The 13,548-nt window shown below is 57.1% G+C and overlaps 1 protein-coding gene across 1 annotated transcript in view; it reads right to left on the bottom strand.

The window, feature by feature from the left end:
* Nucleotides 1-11,186, bottom strand: part of Trpv4 (transient receptor potential cation channel subfamily V member 4) — a 39,563-nt gene extending 28,377 nt beyond the window's left edge. The window contains exon 1 of the mRNA XM_052168713.1: nt 11,143-11,186. The gene's annotated coding sequence lies outside the window, so the exon portion shown is untranslated. The remainder of the gene's footprint in view (nt 1-11,142) is intronic.
* Nucleotides 11,187-13,548: the final 2,362 nt, after the last annotated feature.

The raw sequence follows: 13,548 nt of genomic DNA, 5'->3' as shown, positions 1-13,548 counted from the left end.
CTAAGTTTGTCTGTCTCTCTCGCTCTCTGTCCCTGCCAATCCTCCTGAAATGGACCAGAGCTATTGTTCGGTGACACATGTAGCCCTACTGTATAAGGGAGCAGGCCACTGACATCTAGCGGGCCAAGGCACTCTCCTCATTCAATACCCAGGGCAAAATGCAAAAAGTCAGCCTGAAAAGCCAACAGGGCGGGGCTGAGAAACGCTTCCTTGCAGGCAGGCACTGCTACAATTATCCTATTAGGGATGAGAGGTTCGGAGTCGTGAAATAAGTTGCCCGAGGCCGCACAGGCAGTGGCAAAGTCAAGGCTCCAACTTGCGTGAGTTGGGGAGCTCTGTCTTCCCCAGCCTGAGCTCACTGGGCAGGACCTGGAGAGCAGAGCCGCAGGGCACCCTGGGAGGAGGAGCTTATCACCATAGCAGCCTTTAATCTCCGGCCTCGCCTTCCCTACCTGTGGAAAGGAGGCGCCCACAGAACCCTCCAGCGCAGGGCTGTGGTGACGAAAAGTTGGTCTCATGTCTCCAGGGCACAGCCCCACTGACAATGCTGCTTCTTGTATCTAATCCCTATATCACAGTGTGACAAGGTCTCAGACCGTGGTCCTCACTCCCTCCCCGCAGGGTGGTATGACCCTGGGAAAGTCGGCCACGCCCCTCCAGCCTCAGCCCCACTCAGATCCTCCCGACAGACAGACCGACCATAAGGAGCAAAACTGTTCCCATTTCACAGCCGCGGAAAATGAGACCACCCAGGGAGCATATGTCCTTGAAAAGTGTCCCTGAGAAGATCTTTCTCCCACTGGACGCGCGCACGCGCACACATTCAGCCTTCCTTCCCCTCGTGCCCGGCTCCTTCTCTGCGGCCAGGAAGAGTTCACTCCCTGTTCTAATTTGCCCTGAAGGCTGTTATTACACATTCCGAGCCTGTGCCAGCCAGCGGGGAGAGAGGCGGGGGTGGGGCGGTGTCTCCTCAACTGGGACCCCTTTCCTTCTCCATGTTCACACACGGGCCGTGCTCGGAGCAACCATGGGTCCTTCGTCCCCTCTTGCCAGCGTGGTTAGTGATGCCCCAAGGGTCTGGGACAGGACAGACAGCATCCTCACACAACATCCTCACGGGAGAGTTCATTTAAGGCCACAGTTGCCAAATATTTTAGTCTCAAGAGTCCTTACCGTGTTAGAAAAACAAACAGACAAGATGAAAAAGAAAAACTATGTCTCAGTCAGACATGATGTTGATACTTGCCTATAATCCCAGTATTTAGGAGAGAAGGCAGGGAGTTCAGGGGTCAAGGTCATCCTCGGCTACGTGGTGAATTTAAGGACACCGGTCTGGGGAAATTGTAAAGGAAACGAAACCTATCCACGGAAGCCAGGTGTGGGCTACACGCCCACAGTCCCAGAACTAAGGAGCACAAGGCGAGAAGAGCTCACGCTCAGGGCTAGCCTGGGCTACATAGTGAAACCCGTCCCCCACAAATCTGTGTGGCAAACCGGCATCCACAGAGGCAGCAGTTTCAACAGAATGGATTCAAGGATGTTACAAATCTCGGGGCCTGTCTGCTCTGATACTCTGCAAAACTCTCCTGAACACCTTCTGTGTGCAAGGCTGTGTCTGACCAGGTAAACTCAGTACTGGTAAATTCAGTGGCAAGCCCTCCCTGGGAGACGACAAACTAGACGGCCAGCAGAGCTAGCCCGTGGTGTTGAAGGCAGTATAGCCCCCGGGAGCTCAGGAGTGGCCCAGGAAGCTTTGTGGGGTGCCAGTGGGAGCCGTGTCTCGGGCAAGGTCTCCCTGCCTTCCTCTCTGCCCACAGAGACCCAGACTACAGGAACACGGCCCAGGATCACACACTGCAGCCATGACCCCTTAGCCAGTGGGGCGTGGCAAGAGGGCGCCGCCGCCATCATACATCCTGGGGATCAGATTCCGGGCCCTCTTAATAACTGCCAAGTTCGTCAGCCTCTGGGAGGGAGCCTTGGTTCTGGGCCTGCTCCAGGGGAGGGCAGAAGTTACCAGGTAAGCAGGCGCCACTAAGGAAGGCTCAGTAAACAGCAGGCTGCAGAGGATACCCAGGATGCAGTGCGGCCAGAGGGCTCCCTCACCATTGTCCGATTCCCCCCCACCCCGCACAAGGGGGGGTGGGGCATCCTCTTCACTCTCGGGGCTTTGCCAGGCCTCGTGGAAACCCTGGCACAAGTCTATCAGATGCCGACCTCATTACGTGAGCAAGGAAAGCTACTTAAACCCAGGGGCAGGTTTGGACAAGCAAGACATCTCTGCTCCTGGGAGGGCGGCAGGGGGCTGGCTTTCTCCAAGTCTTTCCTTCGGGATCAACACATTCTAAATGGGCAATTATTTAGCTGCCACATGTATGCACTGCCCCTGGGGTAGACAAGAAGGAACGAGGAACCGGAAGCCGTAGTGTGGGTGCACAGGCTGGTGGCCTCCAGGGTCCAGCCTTACCTCACCCTGTGCTTCAACCCCATTACTCGGGAGGAAGAGGCAGGACTGCATCTTTGGGAGTTTGACGCCACTCTGGTCTATGCAGCGAGTTCCGATTCTACCAGAACTACTTAAGTGAGACCCCGTCTCAAAGCGGGCTGGAGAGGCTGCTCTCCCAGGGGATCCAGCTTGATGACGCCCCAGCATCCACGGGGCAGCTCACAATTGTCTGGGATTCCCGAGGATCTGACGCCCTCTTCGGGCCTCCGTGAGCACCAGGCACCCGTGTGGCGCACAGACATACGTGCAGGTGTAATACCCATAAATATTAAAATAAATGAACTTTAAAAATAAGAAAAAAAAAGGGACAGTACTTTGAAATGTTTTATCCTGGTCTAAACTAACTCTGCATGTAACAGTGAGTGCGGCAGGTAATGTCACAGTGAGCACGTGACATTCACTGTGTGACACGGGTGACACATTTCACATCAGCAGACACCATCTGCTGATCCTCTTCCCTTTCCAGAGCCCACGCCCCTGGGGAAGGCATTCATTCCAAGTCACCATTCCGCCAGGCCTGAGCACCATGTGGGAGCACCGGGGACCCCTTTGGTTCCTGCAAGTGCTGGGCAGGGGAGCACCAGCCCTGGAGGAGGGGGCTGGAGAGCAGGGTGGAGGACCAGAACTCCCTACCTGGAATGGAATAAGTGGCGGAATGTGGAGAGTGCAGGGCACACTGAAGACCACCGTGGCCTGGACCACCGGTGAATAAGGGCAAGGAACGGGGTGAGGGGGGCGGTGAGGGCTGTACGGCGGGAGACAGGCCCTGGGCCCTCAGACAGACTTTGTGTGTTTCACCATCATCCTGGGATTCCTCGGCTGACCAGTGGGGAACCCTGACTCCTGTGGGAGCCTCAAATAAACGTGACCATGGCAGGACGGTGGTGGCGCACGCCTTTAATCCCAGCACTTGGGAGGCAGAGGCAGGCGGATTTCTGAGTTCGAGGCCAGCCTGGTCTACAGAGTGAGTTCCGGGACAGCCAGGGCTACACAGAGAAACCCTGTCTCGAAAAGCAAACAAACAAACAAACAAACACAGTGACCATGAATGCCAGCTCTCTGGTTGAGTCCTGGGGAAGGGTGGATGGATGGGAGGGGAGTTAGCGGCCACTAGACACGGTAGCAACCGTGTGGCCCTGCTTCCTTTCTAGAGGAAGCTAAAGCCAAGAAGAGAGCGACTGTATCAGCGCTTCCCAGCTTCCGGAAGCGGGGCAACGCGCAGGCGCAGGAGCTGGCTTCTGGGACTGGGTCTCAAGCATCTCAAACCGGCCCTGCCCTTGCTACCCCTGTCCAAGGATAGCTTTCACCTTCTGTGCTCCTGTCCCTTCCCACGGGTGCTGGAGTTACAAGCTTGGGCCACCATATCCAGTGTAGGCAGTGTTAGGGATTAAACTCGGGGCTTCACAGGACCAAGCGAGGCAAGCACTCGGTCCGCTAAGCCGCTTCCCCAGCCAGGCCTGGGCCTTTGACGGGCTATTTTACAGTGACCAGGGGACAAGGAAGGCAGGGACGAGAGGAAGCATATAGGAGGGACCTGGGTCTGTCTGTAAGACTCTGGAGCAGGTGGCTGACGGGGATCCTCCCCAGGGGACTGTCACAGGAGTTAGGTGAGAGGACTTAAGCACAGCCAGGATAAGGCCAGGCTGCTATCTGAGCCCTTAGTGCCACCCGCAAGTTATTATTATTATTGTTATTACTAGGGCATACGTGAAGAGCTGGGAAACCGAGCCATCAGGAAAGGCTGAGCGCTTCTTGGGAGGTGGACTCTGGCAGCCACCTTAGAGCAACTAACGGAACCTCAGTCCCTTGGCAGAGTGGGACCTGCCGCCTGCCAGGTTGTGGCTGCCCACAGCCCCCAAGCCCCGGCAGGAGGCAGCAGGCCATCAGGCCACGAAGGACCCTCCCTGCTGCTGTTTACCTAGTCTGTCTCAGCCCAGCCCACTTCCTGGTAGCTGCACAGTGGCCGTCTGTCCAGAGCAGACAGAGCTCCTGTGTCCTGCCGGGTCCCTCCACCTGGAGGGTGTCCCCTTCAATGCTCACGGCATCCAAGAGGGACACGGCTGGGGTGACTCACTAACCCCAAGGAAGGCACAGCCAACGTGGCCATTTCAGTCACTAGGGTTTTTCATAAGCCTCGGGGGGGGGGGGGCTGGCCCAGGTCACACAAACAGCCCCAGGAACTCTCACTTGGGTGGGGGGGCATCCGCAGAAGACCCCAGGTCTGGAAGGCCGGCCTGACTAGAAGCCGAGTGGCTTCGTGGAAATACACAGCTGTTCAGACACTTAAAGTCACGTCCTGTGACACCCCATTTCCTTGTGGGGTCAGAACACATTCTGGGGTCTCTGGTGACGTTCATTCAGCTGCCACTGCTACAAACCCACCGAGCTGTCGGTTTCAAAAGCCCAGTGGGTGCCATGTGATTACAGCTAAGTGACCCTGACAGTCCCAGCCATCCCCCAGCCTCAGCACAGGGCCTGGCACAGGCAGGAACTCTCTACTCCAGAAGGTTCTGTGTTCTCCATGTTCCACCCAAGCCAACATCCAGCTTTGGAAAGGTGGGGGTGGAGGCGTGTCTCAAATCCTCGGGTCTCTTTCTAAGCCAGCTACTCTACTGTGGACAGTCCCAGGCCAAGAGAATCCTGGAAAGGCTTTTACAGCCTCAAGATATCACCCAGTCTGTTTTGTCCCCCTCTCTCCTGCCACCGGCGGCCATACCTCCTATGTGGGCCTTGGTTTTCACATCCACAAAATGGGGGTAAAACTTTCTACCTTCTAGGAATGACTGCTGCTGTCTTTGTCCTATAATTATTTGGTGTGTCATGTTCCTACTTTAAATTATACAGTGGGATGTGGTAGCATTCACCTGCAATCCCAGCACTTGGGAGCGCGGCCTGCGGATCCTTAGTCTGAAGCCAAACTGAGGAAGATCCTATCTCAAGACCAAGAGGTGGGGGTGTGCCAGTAGTACAGGACACTTGATTGGCGTGTGTCAAGCCCCCGGGTTTTACCCCCAGAACTACAAACGTAGAAGGTCCTCTCTCTGGGGCTGTTGTAAAGATGAAGTGTTATCATTTGAGTCCTGCGTAGTGTCTGGCGTGTAAGTGCTCAGTAAACGGCGGTGGCTGTGCCTCCGTATTTAACTTCCCCTCAGTGTGCTACAGCAGGGGAGGGGAGGCCGGAGAGGTGACAGCCAGGTGGGCACTGGGACCCAGACTTTCCAGCCCCAAAGCCAGGGCTCCTTTGACCAGAGTGTTCACCCCCCAATTCCTTACGGTGGCTTGAGCAATCCCACCGCAATGGGGCTCCACAGGAAGGGGCGCAGAGGCACAAATGAACAGTCCTGCCGGGGCTCTCCCAGCATGCCCCGGGGAGGCTCAGCTGGGAACCCGGTGCGCAGTACCCGGACTAGATGCCTCCCTTGCAGCAGTACTTTACACAGGTTCTTACCTAAGTCCTGACTCCTCAGCTCATAATGATGTCTCCTTCCCGGGGGAGTAAACTGAGTCTCAGGGGAAAGAAAGGAAGGCCCGATATTTATCCAGACTGTCGGGTGATGGGGACTTCTGCATCTCCCTTATCAGGTAGGCAGCGTCCAGATTCCCACGTCACACCAGGGGCTTGGGAACACCCAGAAACACGCAGCTGAGCTCAGAGTGCGCCGGACAGAAGTAGGAAGGACTGAGATTGTCCAGGATGATCCCCTGGGAATGCCCTGGCAGCTGGCATCATGGGTAGTGAGGGAGGGGCCGACAGGTTTGGAGTCTATGTGACTGTGACCCCCAGCTAGACTGTTCTATGCCTCTGAGCTGGACTGCTCCGGGCCTCTGAGCTTCAACCTCGCCTCTGCACCTGCTGCGGGATCCTTGGTCACCGTAGGTGTCATAATGACAGAGTCAGAGACACACATAGTCATTCTCCTCAGGGCTGACTGGTCTCCAAAGGAGAGCCTCCACCCAAGTGACTACCTACCCAACTTCTGCCCCACTATCATGAACAGGTAGTTTATTGAGCACCTACTATATATAGGGCTGTCTGACCTATGAGATCCAGCAAACCCACAGGGTCATACCCTGAGTCCCTCTGCAGATAAGGAAACTGAGGCTCAGTTAGGCCCACCTACACCCTCTGGCTCTCAGTCAGAGCTTGTATCTAAGTCGGGTTCTGATGGCCCTCACAAGCTGACATGTCTGCCCTCCCTCCCTCCCTTTCCCAGTTACAAGCATTCTTGAACCCTATCCATGTCAAAGTAACACAGGAGGAAGCCAGGCCGATGGGTCCCCACCAGCAGTTAGCCCCACTGTCAGTTTCTGGGGGGACCTGTGCTGGGGTCCCCCCAGAGCCCGAGGGCCCATTCGCTTTGCACACGCATGCACATGCATACACACGCGTGTACAAGCACAGGGAGACCCGCCTGCAGGCAGGCAGTCATCTGTTCCGTCAACCGGGTGGACCCCAGGCCACTCCACCCTCAGGAAAAACAGTCGCCCAGGGGACTGAGGAGCCCTTTGTGCGGGGCAGGGAGAACAGTGCGTGTGGTGGGAGAGGCCGTCTTACTCACTACTTGAAGGAAAACATGATTCCGTTGCCTGGCCGCCCCCTCCCCACCCTACCTCCTGGGACAGCTCCAACAGCCTGACTTCATCTGAGGCAGACCTGAGAAGATTTCCTGTGAGCCAGGCCTGCCCTCCCGACCAATGAGAGAACCAGACCAGCGAGGTGGGTGACTCCCCAGGGCTCAGGGCCTGAACAGAAGGGGGAAGCCACGGAGAAATGGGCTCAGGGAGAGGCGGAAGTGAGCGTCACAGCTAAAGGGAGTGTCAGGCTTTCCTGCCCCGCCAGCCTACAGGACCCAGGGCACAGGACCTGAGGCAAAGGCCCGGCCAGGGCAGGCGTGGCAACCAGAGTGACATGAGCCTTAAGCTGGCAGAACTCTGATCTACACAAGTCCTGGTTGACAGCCCTGGAAACAGAGAGGTAAAAACACTTCCTGGAGTCACACAGCAGCTGATGGCAGAACTGGGGAGGAATTCAGACTTCAAGATGGCTTTCAGGCCGGGCTGTGGTGGCGCCCGCCTTTAATCCCAGCACTTGGGAGGCAGAGGCAGGTGGATCTTCGAGTTCGAGGCCAGCCTGGACTACAGGGCGAGTTCCAGGACAGCCAGGGCTATACAGAGAAACCCTGTCTCGAAAAACCAAAGGAAAAAAAAAAAAAAGAAAAGAAAAAAGAAAAAAAAGATGGCTTTCAGGACAAAGTTGAGCCAGTCGCTGGCTTTTCTGGGACTCAGGGGACCAAGAGTTACAGACGCTGGTTTCCAGCCCCACCCACCAGGAGGAAGCAGGTCCACCGACCAGTGGTGCTCAACCCGTGGCTCTCGAACACCACAGGGGGGGACATAACAGATATTTACATTACGACTGTTGCAAGTTACAGTTATGAAGTAGCAGTGAAATAACTTTATGGCTGGGGGTCCCCACAATGTGAGGAACTGTATTAAAAGGTCGCAGCCTTAGGAAGGTCGGGAACCACGCCCCCAACTTTTCCCCTTTCCGTGACTCTGCAGGCATCCTCAGGTGTAATGTCCCCCGTGAGAGCAAGGCTGTCACGCGTGACCAGGTGACAGAGGCTGACTGAACTGGAGTTCATTCACAGTGACTCCACAGGGCAAGCGCTCTTATGCCCCACATGGGAGTACTTGCTCCGATGTGCAGATGGGGAAACTGAGGCTGGAGGAACACTTCCAGCATTTCCAGTCCGAGCTGGGGCTCGAACCCGGGCAGCTGGCTTCTAAGTGTTAAGCCAGGAGAGCGGGAAAGGTTAAGGATTCCTGGCTCTCAGCCACCGTGCAGCGCTGCCGTGGAAGGCTCCGTCCTCTGAACAATGCAAGCCCAGCTTTGCCCGCTGCTTGGCACGGAGGGCTCTCAGGACCCCGGGGAACACGCCCTGGGCCAGTCTGCAGGAGCCTGTGTGAGGGACGAGCCCCAGCTTCAGGGCCTGTCGGTGGGGGTGCGCTTAGGCTGGCACAGCGAACCTGAGAGAGCCCCTTTCACAGATGAGGAAACTGAGGCTTGGAAACACCTGGCAACTATCCTAAACTGCCAGCGGGTTTAAGGGTTCAGAAGCAGTCCAGTTTTCCCCTATGGTTGTAGGACCTCTTCCTCAAGTCTCAGGTCACCTCTCCCAAATGGGGACAGGCCACCACCGAGGTTAAGGACATGGATTTGGGTTTAAGACCTAGGTGTCCCATTCAAAGCTGAGTGAAATGACTTCGTCCTGCAGGCCTCAGTTTGCTGCCTGGATGTACTGAGCATATTCACCCTAGCTCCTAGGACGTAAAAGGTTCCCAGTTCATGCAGCCCAGGCTTGACTAAGCAGACTGAGTCTGTACCCAGAGTTCATTGCACCAGCTACGGGGCCCAGGACCACAAGAATCTCTGGAGATCAGAATTAATCTTTAACAGGTGCTCTCAATCGGTGATGTGGAACATTCTGGAGGCCCTGTGGCATGAAACAAATGTTCTCTCAGATCCTGTCAGATAGAAACCCATCTCCCAGGTCCTGCTGGGGAAAGAATGGACTGTCTCCCCCAGCAGTCAGATGGGGAGAAACTGAGGCAGGGCGGAGGCCTGTCTCACAGATCTCCTTATCTAGGTATACAAAAAGCACTATGCCCTCTTGAAAGCATTTGCCCAAGGGCTGTGGTGAGGCTCAGTGAGGCCTTGGTTTCTGGATACTACGGGGTCTCCCCACCCCGGGAACCCCTGAGCTTCCCAAGCCATCTCCCTGCGCGATTGTGTCCACTCTGCAGCTAGAAGGATCTTGCAATACCACACAAACAATGGTGGTATCCACCCCCCAACTTTCAGGCCTTGGCCTTGCTCATAGACTCTGGACAAACGGAAGTGTCTCTGCTCCCCACACCCTACATCCCCTGGCGAGGAACAGGCAAGACTTGTCTCAGCTAGTGCCAGTCCCTCCTGCGCCCTCTCCCCCAGTTCTGCATCCATTCTCCAAGGTGCAGCCCAGTCACCACCTTGACCAAAGGCACCCTGATGCCTTCCGGGTCTGTCCTCCGCCCTCGGGCCTTCTCTTCTGCATCTGACAACATCAACCATCAGCGTGCATCTCACTAGCCCTTCCTTCCCTGAGACAATGTCACCTACTAGGAAGCTACAGTCATGGAAGGGCCACCTCTCAGACTGTAACTAGGGCGATCTGAGGAGCCAGCGTCCTGTGGTAGCGAGCTTCCAAAGAGCCCCTGCTGGAGACAGGGAAGCTGGTGAGGTCCAGGAGAGGAAGACCCCTTCCTTCTCAGACATAAGGCTTTGAAAGTCCAGGTGCCTTCTCAGGGCTCAGAGGAATCCTCCACCCCGTACACCCCAGACTGCTCTCCAGCGAATCTCACGCTAATGTCCTCTGATGCCACCATCCTTACAGCTTCAAAGAGAGCCAGGGCAAAGCCAAGAGGGATGTTGGCCAATTTTGGGGAGCTCCTGCTCACAGAGACTTCCAAAAAATCAAGGAGGGGGGATCTCCCCTGGTCTTCCCTACAGCAGACAGGTTGGGGGGGCATTAAAACTGTTCTCTGTCAGGACAGTGTGGAGACGGAATGGCCAGCTCAAACTGCTGCAGCAAACTCCTCCAGGGGTCCCCCAACAGCCCCAGAGTGTGTTCCCATAACAATATTAAAGAGGAAGTACTGGAGTTCAGGCAGCTAGAGGGCCAGGCCAAGGTCACACGCAGAGGAGGGCAGAGCACTCCCCAGAGCCCATCGGGACTGCGCTCCTCACCTGGTGGTCACTGACAGGACCCGGGCCTGACAGGCACCTCACTGGGCAGCACCAGGCCTGAGCTGTCCCCACGCGGCCAACAGCCAAGGCAGCCGGCCTCAGCTCTGCCACGGTCTCTTACCTCGCTGAATAAAGGTCACATGTGACATGAGCTCAGAAGTTCAAAGTTCACGCCCCCTCCCCAGCCACCCCCTCCCTCAGCACTTCCTAACCCAGGCTGCCTGCAGAGTTTGGGGAGAACTTGGCCCACGGGGAGGCTTTTGAAAGCAGCCACTCAGCGCCCAGGTTTCAATCCACTAAGCTCCATCCTCCCCCCAAGCCTGGGTTTCTTCATCTACACTGGGGACTGGGAACGGCTGGGCTGGGCTGGGCCCTTCTGGAATGGAAGACAGACCCAAGGAGTCTGAAGTTGGATTTTCAGTCAAGTGGGGAGTGTGGAAATCTCTTCCTATCCTAGGAGGCCACTTCGAATCTCCAGGGTGAAGTTAAGGTTAAAGTTTTGCATCCTCTCCGGGCGAGCCATTTCTCTGAAACTCCAAGAAGCGGCCCTGGAAGCCGCGGGCTGGCAGTTCCCTCCCCCTGCGCCCATCTCTGCCACGCGCCCTAGAAGGAGCTGGTCCGGGGCAGGTGGCCGCCCCTGGCCTTCGGTTTCGCGACTCCGGTCTAGGTGACCTAGATCTGCACCCCCGCCAGGCGCGGGCCGGCGCCCAATCCACAGGTGACCTTCGTGGTGGCGGCGCCTCCCGCTATCCCGCGCGCGGCCGGGACGGCGAGCCTCGAACCCCGTCGGCGGGAGGGCTCTCACCGGGACCCCGCGGACCCCCTTCCCCAGAGCGGCCCCACTCACCTCGGGACGCGGGCGCAGCGCCGCCGCTTCCTGATGCCGCCGCGTCCTCCTCCCGCCGCGCTTCGGCCGCGCCGCCCCGCGGGGTCCCGCCCACCCGCGCCCGCCCACCCGCGCCCGCCCACCGCAGGGTCCTCCCCGGCCGGCCTGGCTCGGTGCCTCGCTCTTCCATTCATCCCTGGTTCCTGTGTCCAGGCCGTCTCCTGCCCAGCCCTGGAGCCCGCTTGCCCGGCAGCCCACGCCCATCAAGGCTGGTAGAAAAGCCCGCGAGGCACACCCCGCACTGGAGAGGACTCCCCGCCACCCACCCACACTCGACCCACCAAGCCAAGGCTCTCCGTGTGTCTGAACCTCAGTCTCTCTCCCTTCTGAAGCTCCACCTAGCCATCATCCTGAAGATGCTAGGGGCGCCAGGTCTCCACAGAGCTCCTAACATCACGGTTCCTTTTCTTTCTTCCTCCCCCCCCCCAACCCCCCTTTCCCAGATGCGACAGGGTTTCTCTGTGTAGCCCTGGCTGTCCTGGAACTCACTCTGTAGACCAGGCTGGCCTCGAACTCAAAAATCCGCCTGCCTCTGCCTCCCAGAGTGCTGGGACTACAGGCGTGCGCCACTACTGCCCGGCAAACAACCATGGGACCCAGATGGGACCTGGGTTCCTTTTCCTATGCTGGGGGGACTGCCTTGGTGAGCCTAGGGACAGCTTTGGGGTGCTTGCTCAGCCTGCCCACAGCACTGTACGGTACAAACAGCGGGCCAGCAGGGGGTTGGGGAGCGAGAGAGAGAGAGAGAGAGAGAGAGAGAGAGAGAGAGAGAGAGAGAAGAAGAAGAAGAAGAAGAAGAAGAAGAAGAAGAGCTACTACTGAAGGGGCCTAAACAAAAAAGCACCGCCTTCAAGCCAGCATGGCGACCAACTTAAATCTTAATTAGCTCACTAATTAAGCTGTGTGTTTGCAGTGGGTGGCATCCTCAAGTAAACCTCTTTGAGCTGAGCCTGGTGTGAGCTGGGCCCACTTACAGACGGGAAACAGGGCCCGGGGAGGAGGGTGGGCCTCCCCGGAGGGCTGCCGCCTCGGGTAGGGAGAGAACATCTATTTGGGTGGCCGCGGTCTCCCGCGGAGCAGCTGTCTGGCAGTCGGGAGGGTGCGCGCTGCCCCCTTACCTCCCTCACAGGAAGCCTGAAGCTGAGGCCTTTCACACCTGAAGCTGGGGCGGAACCCAGGCACCCACCCAAGAGGCTGACTTGTTCCTCGGGTCGGAGGAACGGCCTTCAGCCGTTGCCTTGCTCACCCGGCCCCATCTCACAGATTGGGAAACTGAGGCTCCCACTGCAAAAGACGCTGAGGTTAGAAGTCTGGTGATTGACCGCTACACGGACACCCCGACGCTACATGGACACCCCGATAAAAATCCTGCCCCACCAATGGGTGATCCGGGTTCTTCATCAAGAGGACTCTGAGTCTAGTCTACAGGGCAACACCTGGCGGTTAGCTTTCCAAGCTCGTGTTGAGGGGCCTGGCCTGGGAGACGGCTCAGCTTGGTGAAGTGCCTGCCAGGAAACCTGAGGCCCTGAGTTCAGGCATCAGAATCCAGATTTTTAAAAATACCCGGTGTGGTTTCACACACTCACGATCTCAGGACTGAGGAAGCAGAGTCAGGCAGATCCCAGGGGGCTCACTAGTGAGCTAGCCTGGCCTACTTGGTGAACTCCAGGCTAGTGAGAGACCCTGCTGTAAAACTAGATGGATGACCCTGAGAAGTTCCTGAGGTCGTCGACCTCTGGCTTCCGTGTCCCACACACAAAGAGCTGGCTGAACAAGGAGGGCCATCCCAACACTGGGATGGCTGAGGCCAGCCTGGGCTACACAGTGAGAGCCGGATTGATGGAGCCTGGGTTAGCAGAACCTGGGTCTGTGAGGTTCTTGTTCATTGGGTAGAGTTTAAGCTCCACGAGAGGCAGAAAAGAGAGGCGACACACGGTGCGGTGACCGCACGGTCTGGATGTCCTCAACACCACTCACCTGTGTTCTGAGGAGCAAGACAGGCTGGGTAGCGGGCTAGCCTGGTGTGCGGGAGTCTTTGTGTTCCATCCCCAGCAAGACACACATAGAGACAGACAGACCGACAGACAGACACACAGATGGTCTCTCACACACACATACATTCAAGTGGTGATCTTGAAGCTGGAGAGACGGCTCAGCCGTTAAGAGCATGGGCTGCTCTTCCAGAGGTCCTGAGTTCAATTCCCAGCGACCACACGGTGGCTCACAGCCATGTGTAACGGGATCTGACGCCCTCTTGTCCCCCGTGCAGGTGCACATGGAGAAGCAGCACTCACATACATGAAATAAGTTCTTAAAATGGTGGCCTTGGGAAACACTTGGTATACGCAGGCAAGGGAAGTGGACACA

This window comes from Apodemus sylvaticus, chromosome 22, assembly GCF_947179515.1.
Source record: "Apodemus sylvaticus chromosome 22, mApoSyl1.1, whole genome shotgun sequence".
Lineage (NCBI taxonomy): Eukaryota > Metazoa > Chordata > Mammalia > Rodentia > Muridae > Apodemus > Apodemus sylvaticus.
The sequence above is the reverse complement of the archived record's forward strand: the minus strand, read 5'-3'. Positions and strand labels throughout refer to the sequence as shown.